This window comes from Polypterus senegalus, chromosome 1, assembly GCF_016835505.1.
Source record: "Polypterus senegalus isolate Bchr_013 chromosome 1, ASM1683550v1, whole genome shotgun sequence".
Classification (NCBI taxonomy): Eukaryota; Metazoa; Chordata; class Cladistia; order Polypteriformes; family Polypteridae; genus Polypterus; species Polypterus senegalus.
The window spans coordinates 173,747,251-173,762,383 of record NC_053154.1 but is presented as its reverse complement, the minus strand read 5'-3'; the positions used below and the strand labels follow the sequence as shown (position 1 = coordinate 173,762,383).

General features: G+C 34.7%; 1 protein-coding gene across 4 annotated transcripts in view; it reads left to right on the top strand.

Annotated features, from left to right (window-relative positions):
- LOC120535380 (zinc finger and BTB domain-containing protein 7B-like) overlaps positions 1–15,133 on the top strand; it is a 78,326-nt gene that overhangs the window by 42,503 nt on the left and 20,690 nt on the right. The gene's annotated exons all lie outside the window — the stretch shown is intronic.

Genomic DNA, 15,133 nt, shown 5'->3' with positions numbered 1-15,133 from the left:
GAAATACTCAGACCGGCCCGTCTGGTACCAACAACCATGCCACACTCAAAATTGCTTAAATCACCTTTCTTTCCCATTCTGACATTCAGTTTGGAGTTCAGGAGATTGTCTTGACCAGGACCACACCCCTAAATGCATTGAAGCAACTGCCATGTGATTGGTTGATTAGATAATTGCATTAATGAGAAATTGAACAGGTGTTCCTAATAATCCTTTAGGTGAGTATATATATTGGGGGTGCAGAAAGTGAATATAAACTGGACTTTTGTCACCTTAATAGTGCAAGAAATGGGCAACAAAAAGGTAGATGTATGAACACCACATTCAAAAAATGTAATTCAAATTTAATCAGAAAACAAGTCAAATAGACACAAAAGAGTAAGGCTGATAGAACTGTTGTTTAAACTGGCAAAAGCAGATTTATGAGTTGATAGTTCATTCTAAAACCTGTGGTGGTTGTTATAACTTGCTACCTGCACATTCATGATTAATTACTACTTTATTGGTTTGAATGAATTCATTTACAAGCACACTAGTTAGCACAAATTGGTATCCAGTGATCATGGTGGTGTCCAGGTGTTAGATTAACTGCAAACAAGAAATGATGAACTTTTAAGCCTACTAAAGCATGGTGGTTACTACAGGCATTCAACATTGAGCATGTTTTGATTTCTTTAAACTTTTAATGTGAAAATGTGTGATGTGTAGAAGAACTTGTTCCATTCTGAGCATTATTTATGTAACAATTCACTTTTTATATTTTCAAAATATATTGCTTTTGATTGCAAAATACATGTTGGAAGATAGACAATTTTATTGATTTGATCAGCTGCTTATTAATTCTGAGAAAATTAACAACATAACCCTCGATATTTTTCTTTGCAAAACTAGAATGGTGGTCAGTTTGTTGCTAAGGAGAGTTTTAAAAAGAGGCTGCTTCAGTTGCTTTAAGTGAACCTTTATGTTTAGTTTTAGGGAAATGCAGAAGAGGTTTTCTTATCTTTGTTTTTTGTACATTTGTACAGCAAGAAAAAGACCATGAAATATGCAATGGAACCGTGAAATTTGAAACTGATCTAGTCTATAAGTGAGGCACAAGAAATATCCCATAAATGTAGTCTTTGTGAATCTTAATACATTTGCAGTTTTCCCAATTTCCTATTGTATGTTCCTTCTCTAAGCATATACATGAATAGTTTTACACTAGACATTGGCTTAAACAGATATGACAGCAGAGATGTGAAAACAGAAATTCAGAACACCCACGACCTTCTCCACATCCTCTTACAGGTAGTCAGCTTAGGCTGTTCAGCAAAAACAGCTTTTAGATCTTATTGATTTCAGCCCAGCAGGTTTAATGTGAGAAGTCTCCTTGAAGCCACCATATAAATATTTTTTCTTCCCTTAATCTATCATTTTAAATGTAATGTAAAAGTGAACTTTGTGCATTTTATGATGTACTAATAATTTAAAACGCCATGATGCAATTTGCTAGATTCTGAAAAGTTAATGTTGCTAGGCCATTGTTCTATCATGTGGCATATTTTGGTAATTAGAAATTACAGTATTTTAAGGCAAAGGTTAACCAATCAGTCTTTTTGATCATGTTACTGAAAACCAAGTATATTAAAGAGGAAGCAATTGTAAACACCTCAGAATTGTCAGTTTTCTTTCATTAAATGGTGACCACCATACAAGGATATTTTCGATGAAATTAGCCAAATAGGATTATCAGACTTTGTTCTGATGCATTGTTTGCACATTTCAATTTTTCTGTACAATAAATTACCTTTAGTAGAGCTGCCCAGCCACCAATGGAATTATACTGGCATCAACAGAGGTGGTAAATTCCTTTATGGGTGTGACAAATTATATATTTCAAAGTGTAAATATACATTTAACCTATTCAGTCGCTGCATTTCGTATGTACTGGCCCCTATCTGTGATGCCAAAAAAAACAAAAAACAGTGAAGTAAGAAGTACCTGTATAGTAACTTTTTGAGGATTCATAGTTAAGGCTTCATGAAGGCGAGACTTGGGGTGTGGGAAATTCATATATCCGCCCATTCTCAAACTTCCTTAATCCATTGTAATGGCACACAGGCCTAGACTGTTTCCCAGGAGCATTGAAAGCAAGGCAGGAAACAACCCAAAATGATGTTCCACTGGTAGGGTCACCCAATATGGACATGATTTTTGAGGGGTTAGAATTAATTTTTAAATTATATTCTATATGGTATCTTTATCAGCAAATTTAAGGCAATTTCACACTGAAACCCTAACAGCAGGAGACTTGTCAGCATCTCAACTGAGGAGTAAATGTGTGGGCGAGGACAGGCAAGTATACAATAGTGTTCTCAGTCCAGGGTAACAAGCATAATTGTATCTCTTTTTACATGCACATGTTAATTTTATAATATTGAGAAGTCACCCAAAATGACACCTTTCATTCACTAACTAAAAAGATTACAATGTGCAAACTTTTGAGGCAGCTCAGGCCTCTTCTTCAGGCAAGTTGGGGCCTGAGCTGCATCAAAAGTTTGCATATTATAATGTTTTTAGTTAGCCAATGAAGGGTGTAATTTTGCTTGACTTCTTATTGCATCCATAATGGCCAACACGGTACAACACCCTGCTTTTATTGTTTCGAGCAAAGACAAATCACTATGAAACTGATAAGAACTTTTCACCAAATATTAGTTCATATCTCACATGTTTCAAAATACTTTTAAGCTATCAGGGAAATTGTTAGAGTTCTTTATTCATTTATTTGCAAATTTAAATGCAGTACAGCAATTATTTTCATCTTGTTCTTTTTTTTTCTATTTGTTTTTGTCTTCGAGGAGATTTCACTCTGTATCTACCAACACGTATATACAGCTAAATGTACAGGCTTTGAACACACAAAAAAATATTCACCCAATTTCTGTTTAAAAATGAATTGATTTTAAGCAATAAAGAAAGGTGTGAAATGTTCCAGGTGGTTATTAATGGAGAGCTGATGTCTGCCATTGCTCAATGTTGTGAAACATACGAGAGACACAATGATGAGAAATCTTACCATATTTGCCTTGCTGCTGTGTTAGCACTTATTTTGCCTTAAGTGAGCAATACTACATCATTTTGCACTAGTTCCATCATCTGGCTGGCTATAACTATTTAATAGAACAATACTGTACTGTGAAACATTTTCTTCAGTAAACCATATGGAATTATTCATGTTAATGTCTAGATCAATCCATTGAAAAAAATACAATAAAATATAATTACGGGTGTTCTTGTCGGTAAAGCTATAGAACTATTTAGTAATGTGCACTTTGAAAGTGAGAATTAGTTTGAAGTGCACATAAAAGAAAATGTTTTGTAGGACAAGCTGAATGGACAAAGGCATGTTTTCCCTATATACATTTAAGTTCTTCACTGTAAAAAGTCTATTGTCATGCTCTCACATTTTAACAGTCCTATGAAGGGGAATTTTAATAATATCTTCATCAGTTTTAAGAATTCCATATTTGTTGATATACCATATGCATATCTCTGTTACTGACACCCTGCTAAATGTAAATTCTAGAACATGTAAATGATCTTTAACCACAATATATATTTTCAGATTTACATTACTTATGAATTTTCTATTCAGATTTAAAAGCTGTCAAATGCAATTTACACTACAGTATTTAGAAATTTCTACAGTGTAATAACAATGTCTTTTATTAATTATTTATAGAAACTCTGTTCTATATCTGATGTTCAGCATATTGTCCATAGCAGGGTAATAAGTTTTTTAGTTGCCCCTTGAAGGTTTCTTAACGAATTGTGCTGGTTGCTCTCCGAGTGAAGAAAAGCATATTAGGAAAATGGATATATGAATAAGTCTTGTGTAACCTTGTAATCTTACCTTCACTTTTTTTCTCATGTATGAGTCTCAACTCGTACAGACTGAAAATTCTAGTCTTTCAGTATCTCTTGATAACACCCTAGAATAAGTGCACCTTCTGAAATGCAACTGCCATGCAGGGAAAAATGCACATAGTACCTGACATAACCTAGTAAATCATTCATTTTGCTTTATGTATTTGTTCATTATTTAAAGGTGGACCATAGCAGTATTAAGATATATTTTACATTATTTGTATAGTGTAGTTCCTACCATTAGACCATTAGGTTATTCATAATAATTAATATTTTAGCTCTTAATTATGCCATCATATGGATGCCAAATTATACTATATGTAACTCTTGTGTAAATTTTAAGTGTATTAATGTTGTTGTTCCTAAAGTATTTCCTATACTTTCTGTTGTAATTAACTGTTTGATAACATAAATCAACAACAAAAAAAAAAAAAAACAGACTAACACAAGCCTATGCTAAATCTGGCTTTTTTATGAGTATGAGGAGTTGCTCTCAGAATATTTTCAAGCATAATGAATATCAGCAACATGGATTATTATATGTCAAGTTTTTTGAGACATCCTTTCAAAGCTTGTTTGCCTTTTTTTAATATAACTTTCTTTAATTGCGTATGTAATGTTGTTTAACTCATTTCACAGTGAGCAGAGAATTGAAGGAATAAAACAATGCATTGATTATAATATATTAAAATATTATTGGCTAGCAGAAGTGAAGTATCAGGTTTCTGCTGCAATTTTAGACCTGCATTAAAGATGAGGTATATGCCAACCTCTCGTAGTAATTTGAATATCAAGTTTTGATCACTGAATTCACTTGCAGGGGTGTAATGAATTCAGAGTTGACTGACTTCATGGATATTTGTACAGGTTACTTTGACTTGTCTAACCTGACTAGCAACATCTTCAGCTTCAAGAGGAAAGTTAGAAAGAGAAGATGTTTACTCAAGTGAAGGCTTAAATTCTGTTAAAATGACCAATAGAATTATTAACCGACAGCTTTTGACATGTAAATGATTATTGCTTTGCAAGGCTAAGTAAAGTTTTTTGTTCCAGTAGTGAATATAATTGTGGTTATATTATAGGCAGAGATGACACAGTGGCTAAGAATTAAGACTGTGTACCTCCAGGTTGCCGTTTCAATCCCCTTGCCTTACTTGATATGTGATCTTTAGTAAAGTACTGCACAGATTAATTGTCCTGTGTTTAATAAATCACCATGGATTAAAATGTATGATAAATACAACTCATTTAAATATTTGGTCAGACAGAATATTTGAACTTCTTTTCAGTGAATAAATAAAAATTTCCTGCGATGGACTTGGGCTCATTTATGATTAGTTCCTCTCCATCCCTGTGGCTGCTGGAATGGTAGCTCTCTGTTAAATTAAGTGAGTTTACCAGTTGATGAATGGAAATATAAAAGATGTCTTTAAAAATGGCAGTGATATACAGTTAACTAATAAAAAAAAAATTAGAGAGGTTGCCTAATTTGTATTGGTAATAAATATATTAAAGCCTGTAGGGATGACTAATAATAATACTTATTCTTGAATTTAAAAAATAATTAAATAAAAAACAAAAAACTGAGTCTAAATTGGCCCTATATTTTTGAGTGTAAATTTGCCCTTAGTCACAAAGGGCCCTTACTGGGGCTATTCCTACCTTTACCCTATGTTGTTGGTGTAGGTTCTCACACCCCATGATCTAAAATGGGGTTAACTGGGTTTATATTTGTGTCAGATAAATGTTACTAATGATTAATCCATATAAAAATATTTATAGTAATTAGAACTTTCTTTTCTTTTAACAGTCATACAGAGACATTTAAAACACAGTAAGCATAGAATTAAAATGGCATGGAGATCTATTTCTTTGTAAATTGTAGTACACTTTTTGCTCGTACTAGTCTTGTTTGAAAGATGGATGTAAAAGCTTAGAGCAACATCCTGTTTCTACTTATTTCTTTCTAATGCAGGAAGCAAATAAATGGCAAAGATTATGATACTTCAGTTTTTGATATTTTGTCCTTTTCAAGTCAATGAAGTCATTTATTTCTAGTAAAATCCTAACAACATTTAGTGGGTCCTCAAGATAAAGTATTGGGGCTGCTGATGTGCAAGCTGGTCAAAGTACATGTGCATAGGGTATACTGTAGAATTAAATAAGTCTTTATTCCAAATTTAAACCTATTGTGAATATTAAAAGGGAATTACTGGTGCTTGTAAAATTTTAGATAAAGTATCGTAATTACAAATTGTGGGAATTGTGCAAGTCAGATCCATTTCAGTACTGAAATGAACAATTCCTTCATTTACACTGGAACCCTAACTGGAATAATATTGAGAGTTTAGTTGTTCCATTTGGAAAAATGAAATACAGTTAATAGCAACACCTACATACGAAGAATACTAGATCAAAACCAATGCTTTGTTTACTTTTTTGGTTTTGAATCATCCAGCTTCCTATTTGGTAACCCTTGTTGGGTAGGCAAAGTGTCAGTTAGTCAAACTTAAAATGATTATGCATCATTTAATTTTGCATTGTGAAAGTATTCCACCATCTTACTTAGTATTATTTCTTTTTTCCCAAATTTTGTCTTATTTTATACATTGAAATGCTCTTTGAAATCTTTATCAAGAATGCGCTTTGCATATGCATGTTTTACCCTAAGATATCAGTGTGGACTGGCTGTTTTTTTCCCCCTTTAGTTGGATTAGTCTTTATCTAACATATCAGCAACTGAGGCTGATCTAATTCGGTAAGTGATCCCAGAAGAGTGATTATAGTCCAAGTGATAATTTATAACCTTTTTTTTTAGCACCATTTTAAGGTTCAAGATAGGGAATCACATTTTTCTGAAATTCAATAGATATAATTACGTTCATGTACCAGTAGGTTGAATTAGTTCTCCTGAATGTATGTGTGTATACTTTAAAAATGTTCATGCTTAAAAATTCTTAGTGCTGTATGTCAGTGTAGAATTAAATACAAATATTTTTAGTACCAATAAATTCCTTTAGAGCTCAGGTAACTTGCTGCCTTCAGTATCAAACAACATTTATATACCAGTTTAGTATTGAAATATGGTTCAGCAAATCAAAATCATACCCACTTTCTATCTTATACAAACTGAGTTCATTCTTGCTGCCATCTTCACAAACCATTCTTCTGCAAAATGCTGAGCTGGCTGCGTGTGGTTCTTGCCTAACAGTAAGTCTAAGTCTGTGGAATCCCCAAATTATAGGGTCTGGCTGTTCTCTATTCTGCATAACCTTTTTCTTTTTTCTTTTTTAACCTTTGTCTGCCTGCCTTTTGGATTGTTCGCTGTGCATTAAGTCACCCGAGTTGGAAGCTAATACTCTTTGCTGTTTTTATATATATATATATATATATATAAACGTGACACTTGGATCACAGTGTAACAAACTATTCATTAGTTCTCCTATTCTATATTATAAAGATCTTTTTAGTTTCTGGGGACCTAAGGCTGCTTGAAGATATGAAAAACTATTCAGTTGCACATGAAGGTGCTCATGCTGGTACATAGCCTTCTCCCAACTAGTCAACAGGATGAAAGGTACTGTGCTTGAATCTTCTAAAGAAATCGAAAGTGCAAGCAGATAGCCTACACTTAACGTCAACATTTGGAACTGCTCCTTAGCAGAAAAAGTGCTTTCTGTTTTCAAGGCGTGTGTTACTGTGACTCCTCACTTCCAGTCACTGAGCATTGCGCAAACGTGGGTGCTGTAGTTAAACGCCCTCGTATTGTGCAGCTTGGTTGTGTTGCCAAACAAGTTTGTGCACTTGTTTAATGCCTTTTTTCCCCAGAAATGTTATACAGTGTATGCTTTACTGAGAATTAACATATATTGAAAATGTCATTATGTTTTATGGGGATAATTGATTAAATTGGTTTATTTTGCAAAATCCATTTAACAATCAGTTCTATTAGAAACAAAAGAGTCCATTGCATTGTGAGCAGATTTGCAGATATCCTAATTCTTTTGACGCTACACTGAAAATACATCTTTTTCTTTGCCTCCATATATATTTGTTTTTGTTTTATTGATTTTTGTAGGGAGCTGTTTAAGTGATTAAAGCTTTTTTTTTTTCCAATTTTTAATTTTGTACTTTCAACCTATGTCTGTGTAGATTTTCTATAGTTTCCTCCCACATCTCAGATGCATGTTGGTTAAGCTGGGAAGTATTTCTAAATTGTTCAGGTGGAAGTGTGAATAAGTGTTCCTTACAATGGCATGCTGTAGCACTGTATTGCACTAAGCAGGTTTAGAAAATGAATGGATAACTTTGTGTAAATAAAAGTTCAACACTGGTCATTTTGACTTCAATTGTTTCTGTTCTATATCTACATAATCTACATAATTTTCCTTATGATTGGATGTACTGTATCTTCTGATTTGGATAGTGGTTTAAGGAGATAAAGTATGTTGATTAGAGATTTTTTGACTTTTGCTGTTGTACGTATGATTTTATTCATTTATTTTGACACTGATTTTTATTATATTTTGTCTGATATGACAAGGCACCATATGTATGAATGTGCTTATTTATATTACTATTCACATACTTAAATGTATATGTTTCATATTTTATACATGTACTTATGTACAGTGTCAAAATATGTTTTCAGTTAATACAGTATTGCCTAGTTTAACAGTGTTTTTAGAGTTTGGGGATCTGTTGTTGTAGGAACATGTCTCTGCAGTACAGTATGTCTGCTTATGTTTGTAGAAATTTATTGAGGTGTTTTTCTTTATTCTCTAATCTGCTCTGCATGTGTATTGCGCAAACATTTTTGAATTCTTGACGATGTTTTACTTTGTCATCTACTCTTTGTCTTTTATTTCAGGCCCAGGGTATGGGTAAATCTCTTTGCACAAAGTCTCGTCTCGTGGGCCGTGAAAGTGTCTCTGAGAAAGTCACGTCTCTTCTCTCTTCCCAAGATTTTTTTTATTATAATAGAAAGATCCTTTTCTAATTGTAGCTGATATAGTAGTTAACAGCTTCTGAAATATATTATAGTGCCTCCTTTAAGGATGAGTTTTAGAGGCTGTCCAAGAACCATTAAAGAGTTTTTATAAATACTATTTTCCTGTTTTCCAATGATTACTACACTAAGTGGCACATACTAAAAAGCTAAATGAGAGAAACATTTTGTCCTTCTATTTTCGCCAACTTTCTTAACTAGCTCTGTCTAATGTTTTCGAAAGTTAGACCCTATCCTAGCCACATCATGTTGAAGGCAAAAATAACCCCGGATCTGTTATTTACAGAATAATTTGTACTGGCATGCAATAATTTTTAGTGTTTCTTTTTAACTATGTAAAATTACATGAAAAGATATGGTGATCTATGATACCATTTCATGTTTTGCTGCATGTAAAAAAATTAGACACACAATTTGTTGTGTGCTATTTGTTTATCAAAGTCAAAGGATACAATATTGTACTGACATAGAAAAAAATAAACTTTCATTTGCAGGTTTTTACCAGGTCACTAGGGGCCTCATGTATAACGTCATGCATAGAATTCACACTCAATCATGGCGTATGGACAAAAGTGGAAATGTGTGTACGCATAAAAAATTTCAGATGCACAAAACCGTGTGTAAGCCAACTTCTATGCACTTCCCCATATAAATCCTGGTCAGCATGAAAAGTAATGCATGTGCACGCGTCTGCTGCCCCATCCCAATTCCTCGCAAAATTTTGAATATTTTAATATGCAAATCAATATAAATATCACCTTCTCTTCAGGGTTTGGTTAAAAGACAATTGCAAAAGCTCATGAAAAAAAGTGCAAAGTGGAGGCAAGGAAAAATGTATTATTTGTTAGCTTAAACAATAGTATAAGCAACATAAATGTGGTGGAGACACTCGAACATTCAAGTTCAGAAAGTCGCACAGTGCCTGAAATAAAAAAGAAGTTGTCAGATATCACAGTTGACGTGAAAAGGCGAGTCACAGCACGCCGTTTGTTTTTTCTGTTTCAGAGAGTATTACTAAAGCTGACTCCCATGCGATGCTCAGGTTGTGATGGTGCTGCTGTTTAAAAATAAATGCATCTGATTGCCTGTTTTTACATTTTGCTAATTACATTCAAAGAAAGTTGTAACGCTGATTTGAGCGATCATTTGGTGGTTCAGGGTCCGGTTCATCATACAGCTTCTCTTCAGGTACAGGCAAGCCACGATTGTGTGCCACATTACATATACAGTACACTATATGCTTGTACTATGTGACACATGTTCTGTGCACTATAGAGCAGCACATTAATAGAGTGGAAATGCTTTATATTTACATAAACAAATGTATTCTCTGAAGGCACCTATATAGTTTTATAGGCTCTTCTGCTGTAGGTAATGTAATGCCAGCTCATTATTTTGGTGATTTATCCATGGCTGATGTAACTTGTCCGGCACCATTGCAATAGCAATGTGCATGCAGTTGACCATTCTGATTATATTTGGAAAACCGGACATTACTGCAAATTGCTCTTTGATGTTTTGCAGTTCAATCGCAGTGTAAGAAAATCTTATATATCTGAATGACAAGCGGATAATACCATCCTATACAGCTGGCATGGCACGATTCAGTGATGTCTGAGAAATACCCAATCGGTCAGCAAGTTCACATTGAAAAGGTTCTGTGACTAAAAACCCGAGAGTGGACAGAACTTGCAAAGGAACAGGTAGAGCACAATTCCTTAAAGTATGCCTTTGTAAAGCCAGTGCTAGTTAAGCACACAGCTCCAAGAGGATAGCTCTTGGAAATCGAAAATCAACTTAGAAGCCAGTCATCATCGTCTATAAATACGTACTCTATACTAATTCTTCCATTTGCGATGTCTTCTAACAACACTAAAGCAGCCATGGTAGTTGGAATAGTTTGGCTATTCCGTGCTCCATTATATTATTACAGAATGATTACAGTCAAGTGAATTAAATTTGTAAATGATATGCGGTTAATTTTGGTGAATTTGATAAAACTTGCATCATAGATGAATCTAAAAGAGAAAAGCATACCACAGAAACAGTAGTACTACTTTGACGCTGGGTGTCGCCAGTTTGAAAAACCAAACGGAAACTTACAGCACATACACAAGAGGGGAGGCGGCCATGAAAATGTGTTTAGTTTAGTTTTTATACATCTTGTAGTAAGTATGGAAACGGGCGTATGCAACATTTTTTTTTGCACAACAACCATTATACATGAGGCCCAAGGTCAGTCTTTTTGGATCTTGGTTTTTTGAAGATTAATAGTAATCTTATAGATTAAAGTACTCTTTAGTCTTGCCTGATTTCTATCATTATATCAATAAGAAGTATAGGCTAGACCTGATAATTAGAGACCAGATTGTTTTAAAAACAAGTTATTATAAACTATGAGATTTTAATCCAGTTATCCAGTACAGGTATGGACAGACGGTGTAGGTTTAGGTAACAGAAAACATGCTTTTACTGTTCAGCTAGGGATATACTGTATATTGAACACAAAAAAACATTTCATAGCACCCAGTATGACCTTTGTAACATTTCGTAAGCTACATCAAAAGAGATATTCAAGAATTTGGGCCAGGTTTCTAATTTTGAGTTAAACATGGTTTATGCAAGAAGTTTTTCTCTGATGTCAAAAGCAAAGTTCTGTGGAGATCATTGTTGAGGCTCTTGTTCTTTACAATTTTATCCATCCATTTTCTGAACCAGCTTCATCATGGTGTCACGGAGTTAGAACCAAACCCGGGAACATCAGATGCAAGACAAGAACACAACATTCACTGAATATTTTTTGTATTGTTTTTTTCCCTCAAAAACTTGTTGCATATCACTGTTGGTGCATATAATATAGATATTGAGGTGTTCCTTTTCCTTGTTTTATTTTATCGCCGTGCTGTATGGGTAAGCATTCACTGTATCACTGGTGCAATTTGTTTGGTTTTATTTTAACGATATTAGTTATGTTCCAACAACATTAAAACTGTAAAGTAATTTTAACAACCACTACAAGTACTTTACAGTATGCACCATTCATAGATTATATATATATATATATATATATATATATATATATATATATATATATATATATATATATATATATATATATATATATATATATATATATATATATATATATATATAGGGATACCTTAGTATACATCCTTAATCCGTTCCAGATCCTTTGACTTATACCAAACAAACTTTTCCCATAAGAAATAAAGGGAAAATGATTAATCCGTTCCCATTGAAAAAAATAGATAGATCGATAGATACTTTATTAATCCCAAGGGGAAATTCACATAATCCAGCAGCAGTATACTGATACAAAAAAAAAAAACTTTGTAATTGGCATATTATACATTGATGGCGTTGTACAAAATAATTTACACACTGCTTAATACTAAAATACATAAATACAAAAGCAATTAGACTAAATAAATGACAATTTAACCTCAGTTTTTAATAATGTCTTTGTTTTTCACAATCATAGATACTGTCGTTCTCGGCATATGGTATGCAGCAGCGATGTCCCGGATGTGCATGCCAACTTCATACTTTTCAACAATCAATTCAAATTTACATGAAAAACACAAAATCATGTGAAAATTCACATAAAGTTATAGCGTGGGTTGATCACTGAATGCTAGCAACTGGCGTACTGACACTCGTGGGCAGTCGTGGCTTTGTCTCGAAAGAGGTTAACAAGGGTATCACGCGGGTTGTTCACGGAATGCTAGCAACTGGTGTACTGACGCTCGTAGGCAGTCGTGGCTTTGTCTCTAGAGAGGCAAACAGGGTTAACGGGCGGTGTACTAGCAATTCCAAACAAAGGTCATATACCAAGCAAACTTTTTCACGTCCGAACAGGACGTATACCAAGTTGGACTTATTCCAAAGCGGACGTATACCAAGGTGCCACTGTATGTGTGTATGTGTGTGTGTGTATATATATATATATATGTATATGTATATGTATATGTATATGTATATGTATATGTATATATATATATATGTATATGTATATATATGTATGTATATATATGTATATGTATATATATATGTATGTATATATATGTATGTATATATATGTATGTATATATATGTATATGTATGTATATGTATATATATGTATATATATAGATATGTATATATATATATGTGTATATATATATATATATATGTGTATATATATAACCCCAAATCAGAAAAAGTTGGGACAGTGTGGAAAATGTGAATAAAAAAATAAAGCAGTAATTTACAAATTTCCCTTAACTTTTATTTCATTGCAGACAGTATGAACACAAGATAATTCATATTTTTTTTGGTCAGCATCATTTGATTTGTAAATAAACATCCATTCTTGCCATTCAGGCTTGCAACACATTCCAAAAATTGTTGGGATGTTGGCAGTTCAGGGGTAGTAATGAGGTATAATAACTAAATAATGATGTGATTTGAAACTGGTGATGTTAACAGGTGATTACAATCATGATTCGGTACAAAAGCAGCATCGAGGAAAGGCCTACTCCTTTAGGAGCAAAGATGGGCAGAGGATTGCCAGTTTGTCACCAAGTGCGGGCAAAAATCTTTGAAATGATGAAGAAAAACGTTTCTCAAAGACTGATAGGAAGAGATTTGGGCATTTCTCCCTCTACAGTGCATAAAATAGTGAAAAGAATCAGGGAATCTGGAAAAATGACCGTGCGCAAAGGCCAAGGGCGCAAGCCTAAACTGAATGGCAGTGATCTCCGAGCCCTCAGACGGCACTGGATTAAAAACCGTCATTCATCAATAAATGATATAACTGCATGAGCTCAGGACTACTTCAGGAAGTCACTCTCAAGCACTACAGTACGTAGTTACATTAGGAAATGCCAGCTAAAACTGTACTGTGCCAAAAGGAAGCCCTACATAAATAGTGTCCAGAAGCGCCATCGACTTCTCTGGGCTCAGAGGCATCTGGGATGGTCCATTGTGCAGTGGAAACATGTATTGTGGTCAGACAAATCGGTTTCTCACATCTTTTTTGGAAGAAATGGATGCCGTGTGCTGCGGACCAAAGAGGAAAAGGACCATCCAGACTGTTACCAGATACAAGTCCAAAAGCCAGGGTCTGTCATGGTATGGGGTTGTGTCAGTGCCTTCGGCAAAGGTAACTTGCACTTCTGCAATGGCACCATCAATGCTGAGAAGTATATCTTAGTTTTGGAGGAACAAATGCTGCCTTCAAGACGACGTCTTTTCCAGGGACGCCCATGCTTATTTCAGCAAGACAATGCCAAACCACATACTGCGCGCATGACAAAGGCATGGCTGCATAAGAAGAGGGTGCGGATGCTTGACTGGCCTGCCTGCAGCTCTGATTTGTCTCCTATAGAGAATGTTTGATGCATTTTGAAACGAAAAATGCATAAACAAAGACCCCGTACTGTTGCGAACCTAAAACATTGTTTGCAGGAAGAATGGGACAAACTAACACCTGCAACACTTAGTCACTTGATTTCTTCAATGCCTAAACGTCTTTAAGTGTTGTTAAAAGACAGGGGAACTGTACAAAGTGGTAAATGCTTTTTTTGAAATGTGTTGCAAGCCTGAATGGCAAGAATGGATATTTATTTACAAATCAAATGATGTTGACAAAAAAAAAACATTAATTATTTTGTGTTCATACTATCTGCAATGAAATAAAATTTGAGGAGAATTTATAACTTGCTTTTTTCTTTTTTTATTCACATTTTCCACTGTCCCAACTTTTTCTGATTTGGGGTTGTGTATATATGGACTATATATATGTGGACTTGAACCCGGACACACACAGACGGACATTGTTGGCTCCACCACACACTGTTTATTCACAATATTTACAATAAGTCACGTGCACCACAAACCCCAGTGCCTCCAGCACCGTTTCCCCAATGTCCAGGCCTCACAGTCTCAATGCCTCTCTCCTGGCCGCCTCCAGTTCTCTCTCCAGCTCCGTCTCTCTTCCACCCGACTTTCGCTCTCGACTGAAGGGAGGCAGCCCCTTAAATAGGAACCCAGATGGGCTCCAGCTGCTTCCCAACACTCCTCCATAAACACACCCCAGTGTGGCGGAAGTGCCGGCTGCGGACCCGGAAGCTGTCCGGGTGTCCCCTGTCGTCTTCCCCCCAGCACTTTCTGGTATGGCTGAAGTGCTGGGCTCCAGGGATATTCAGGCAC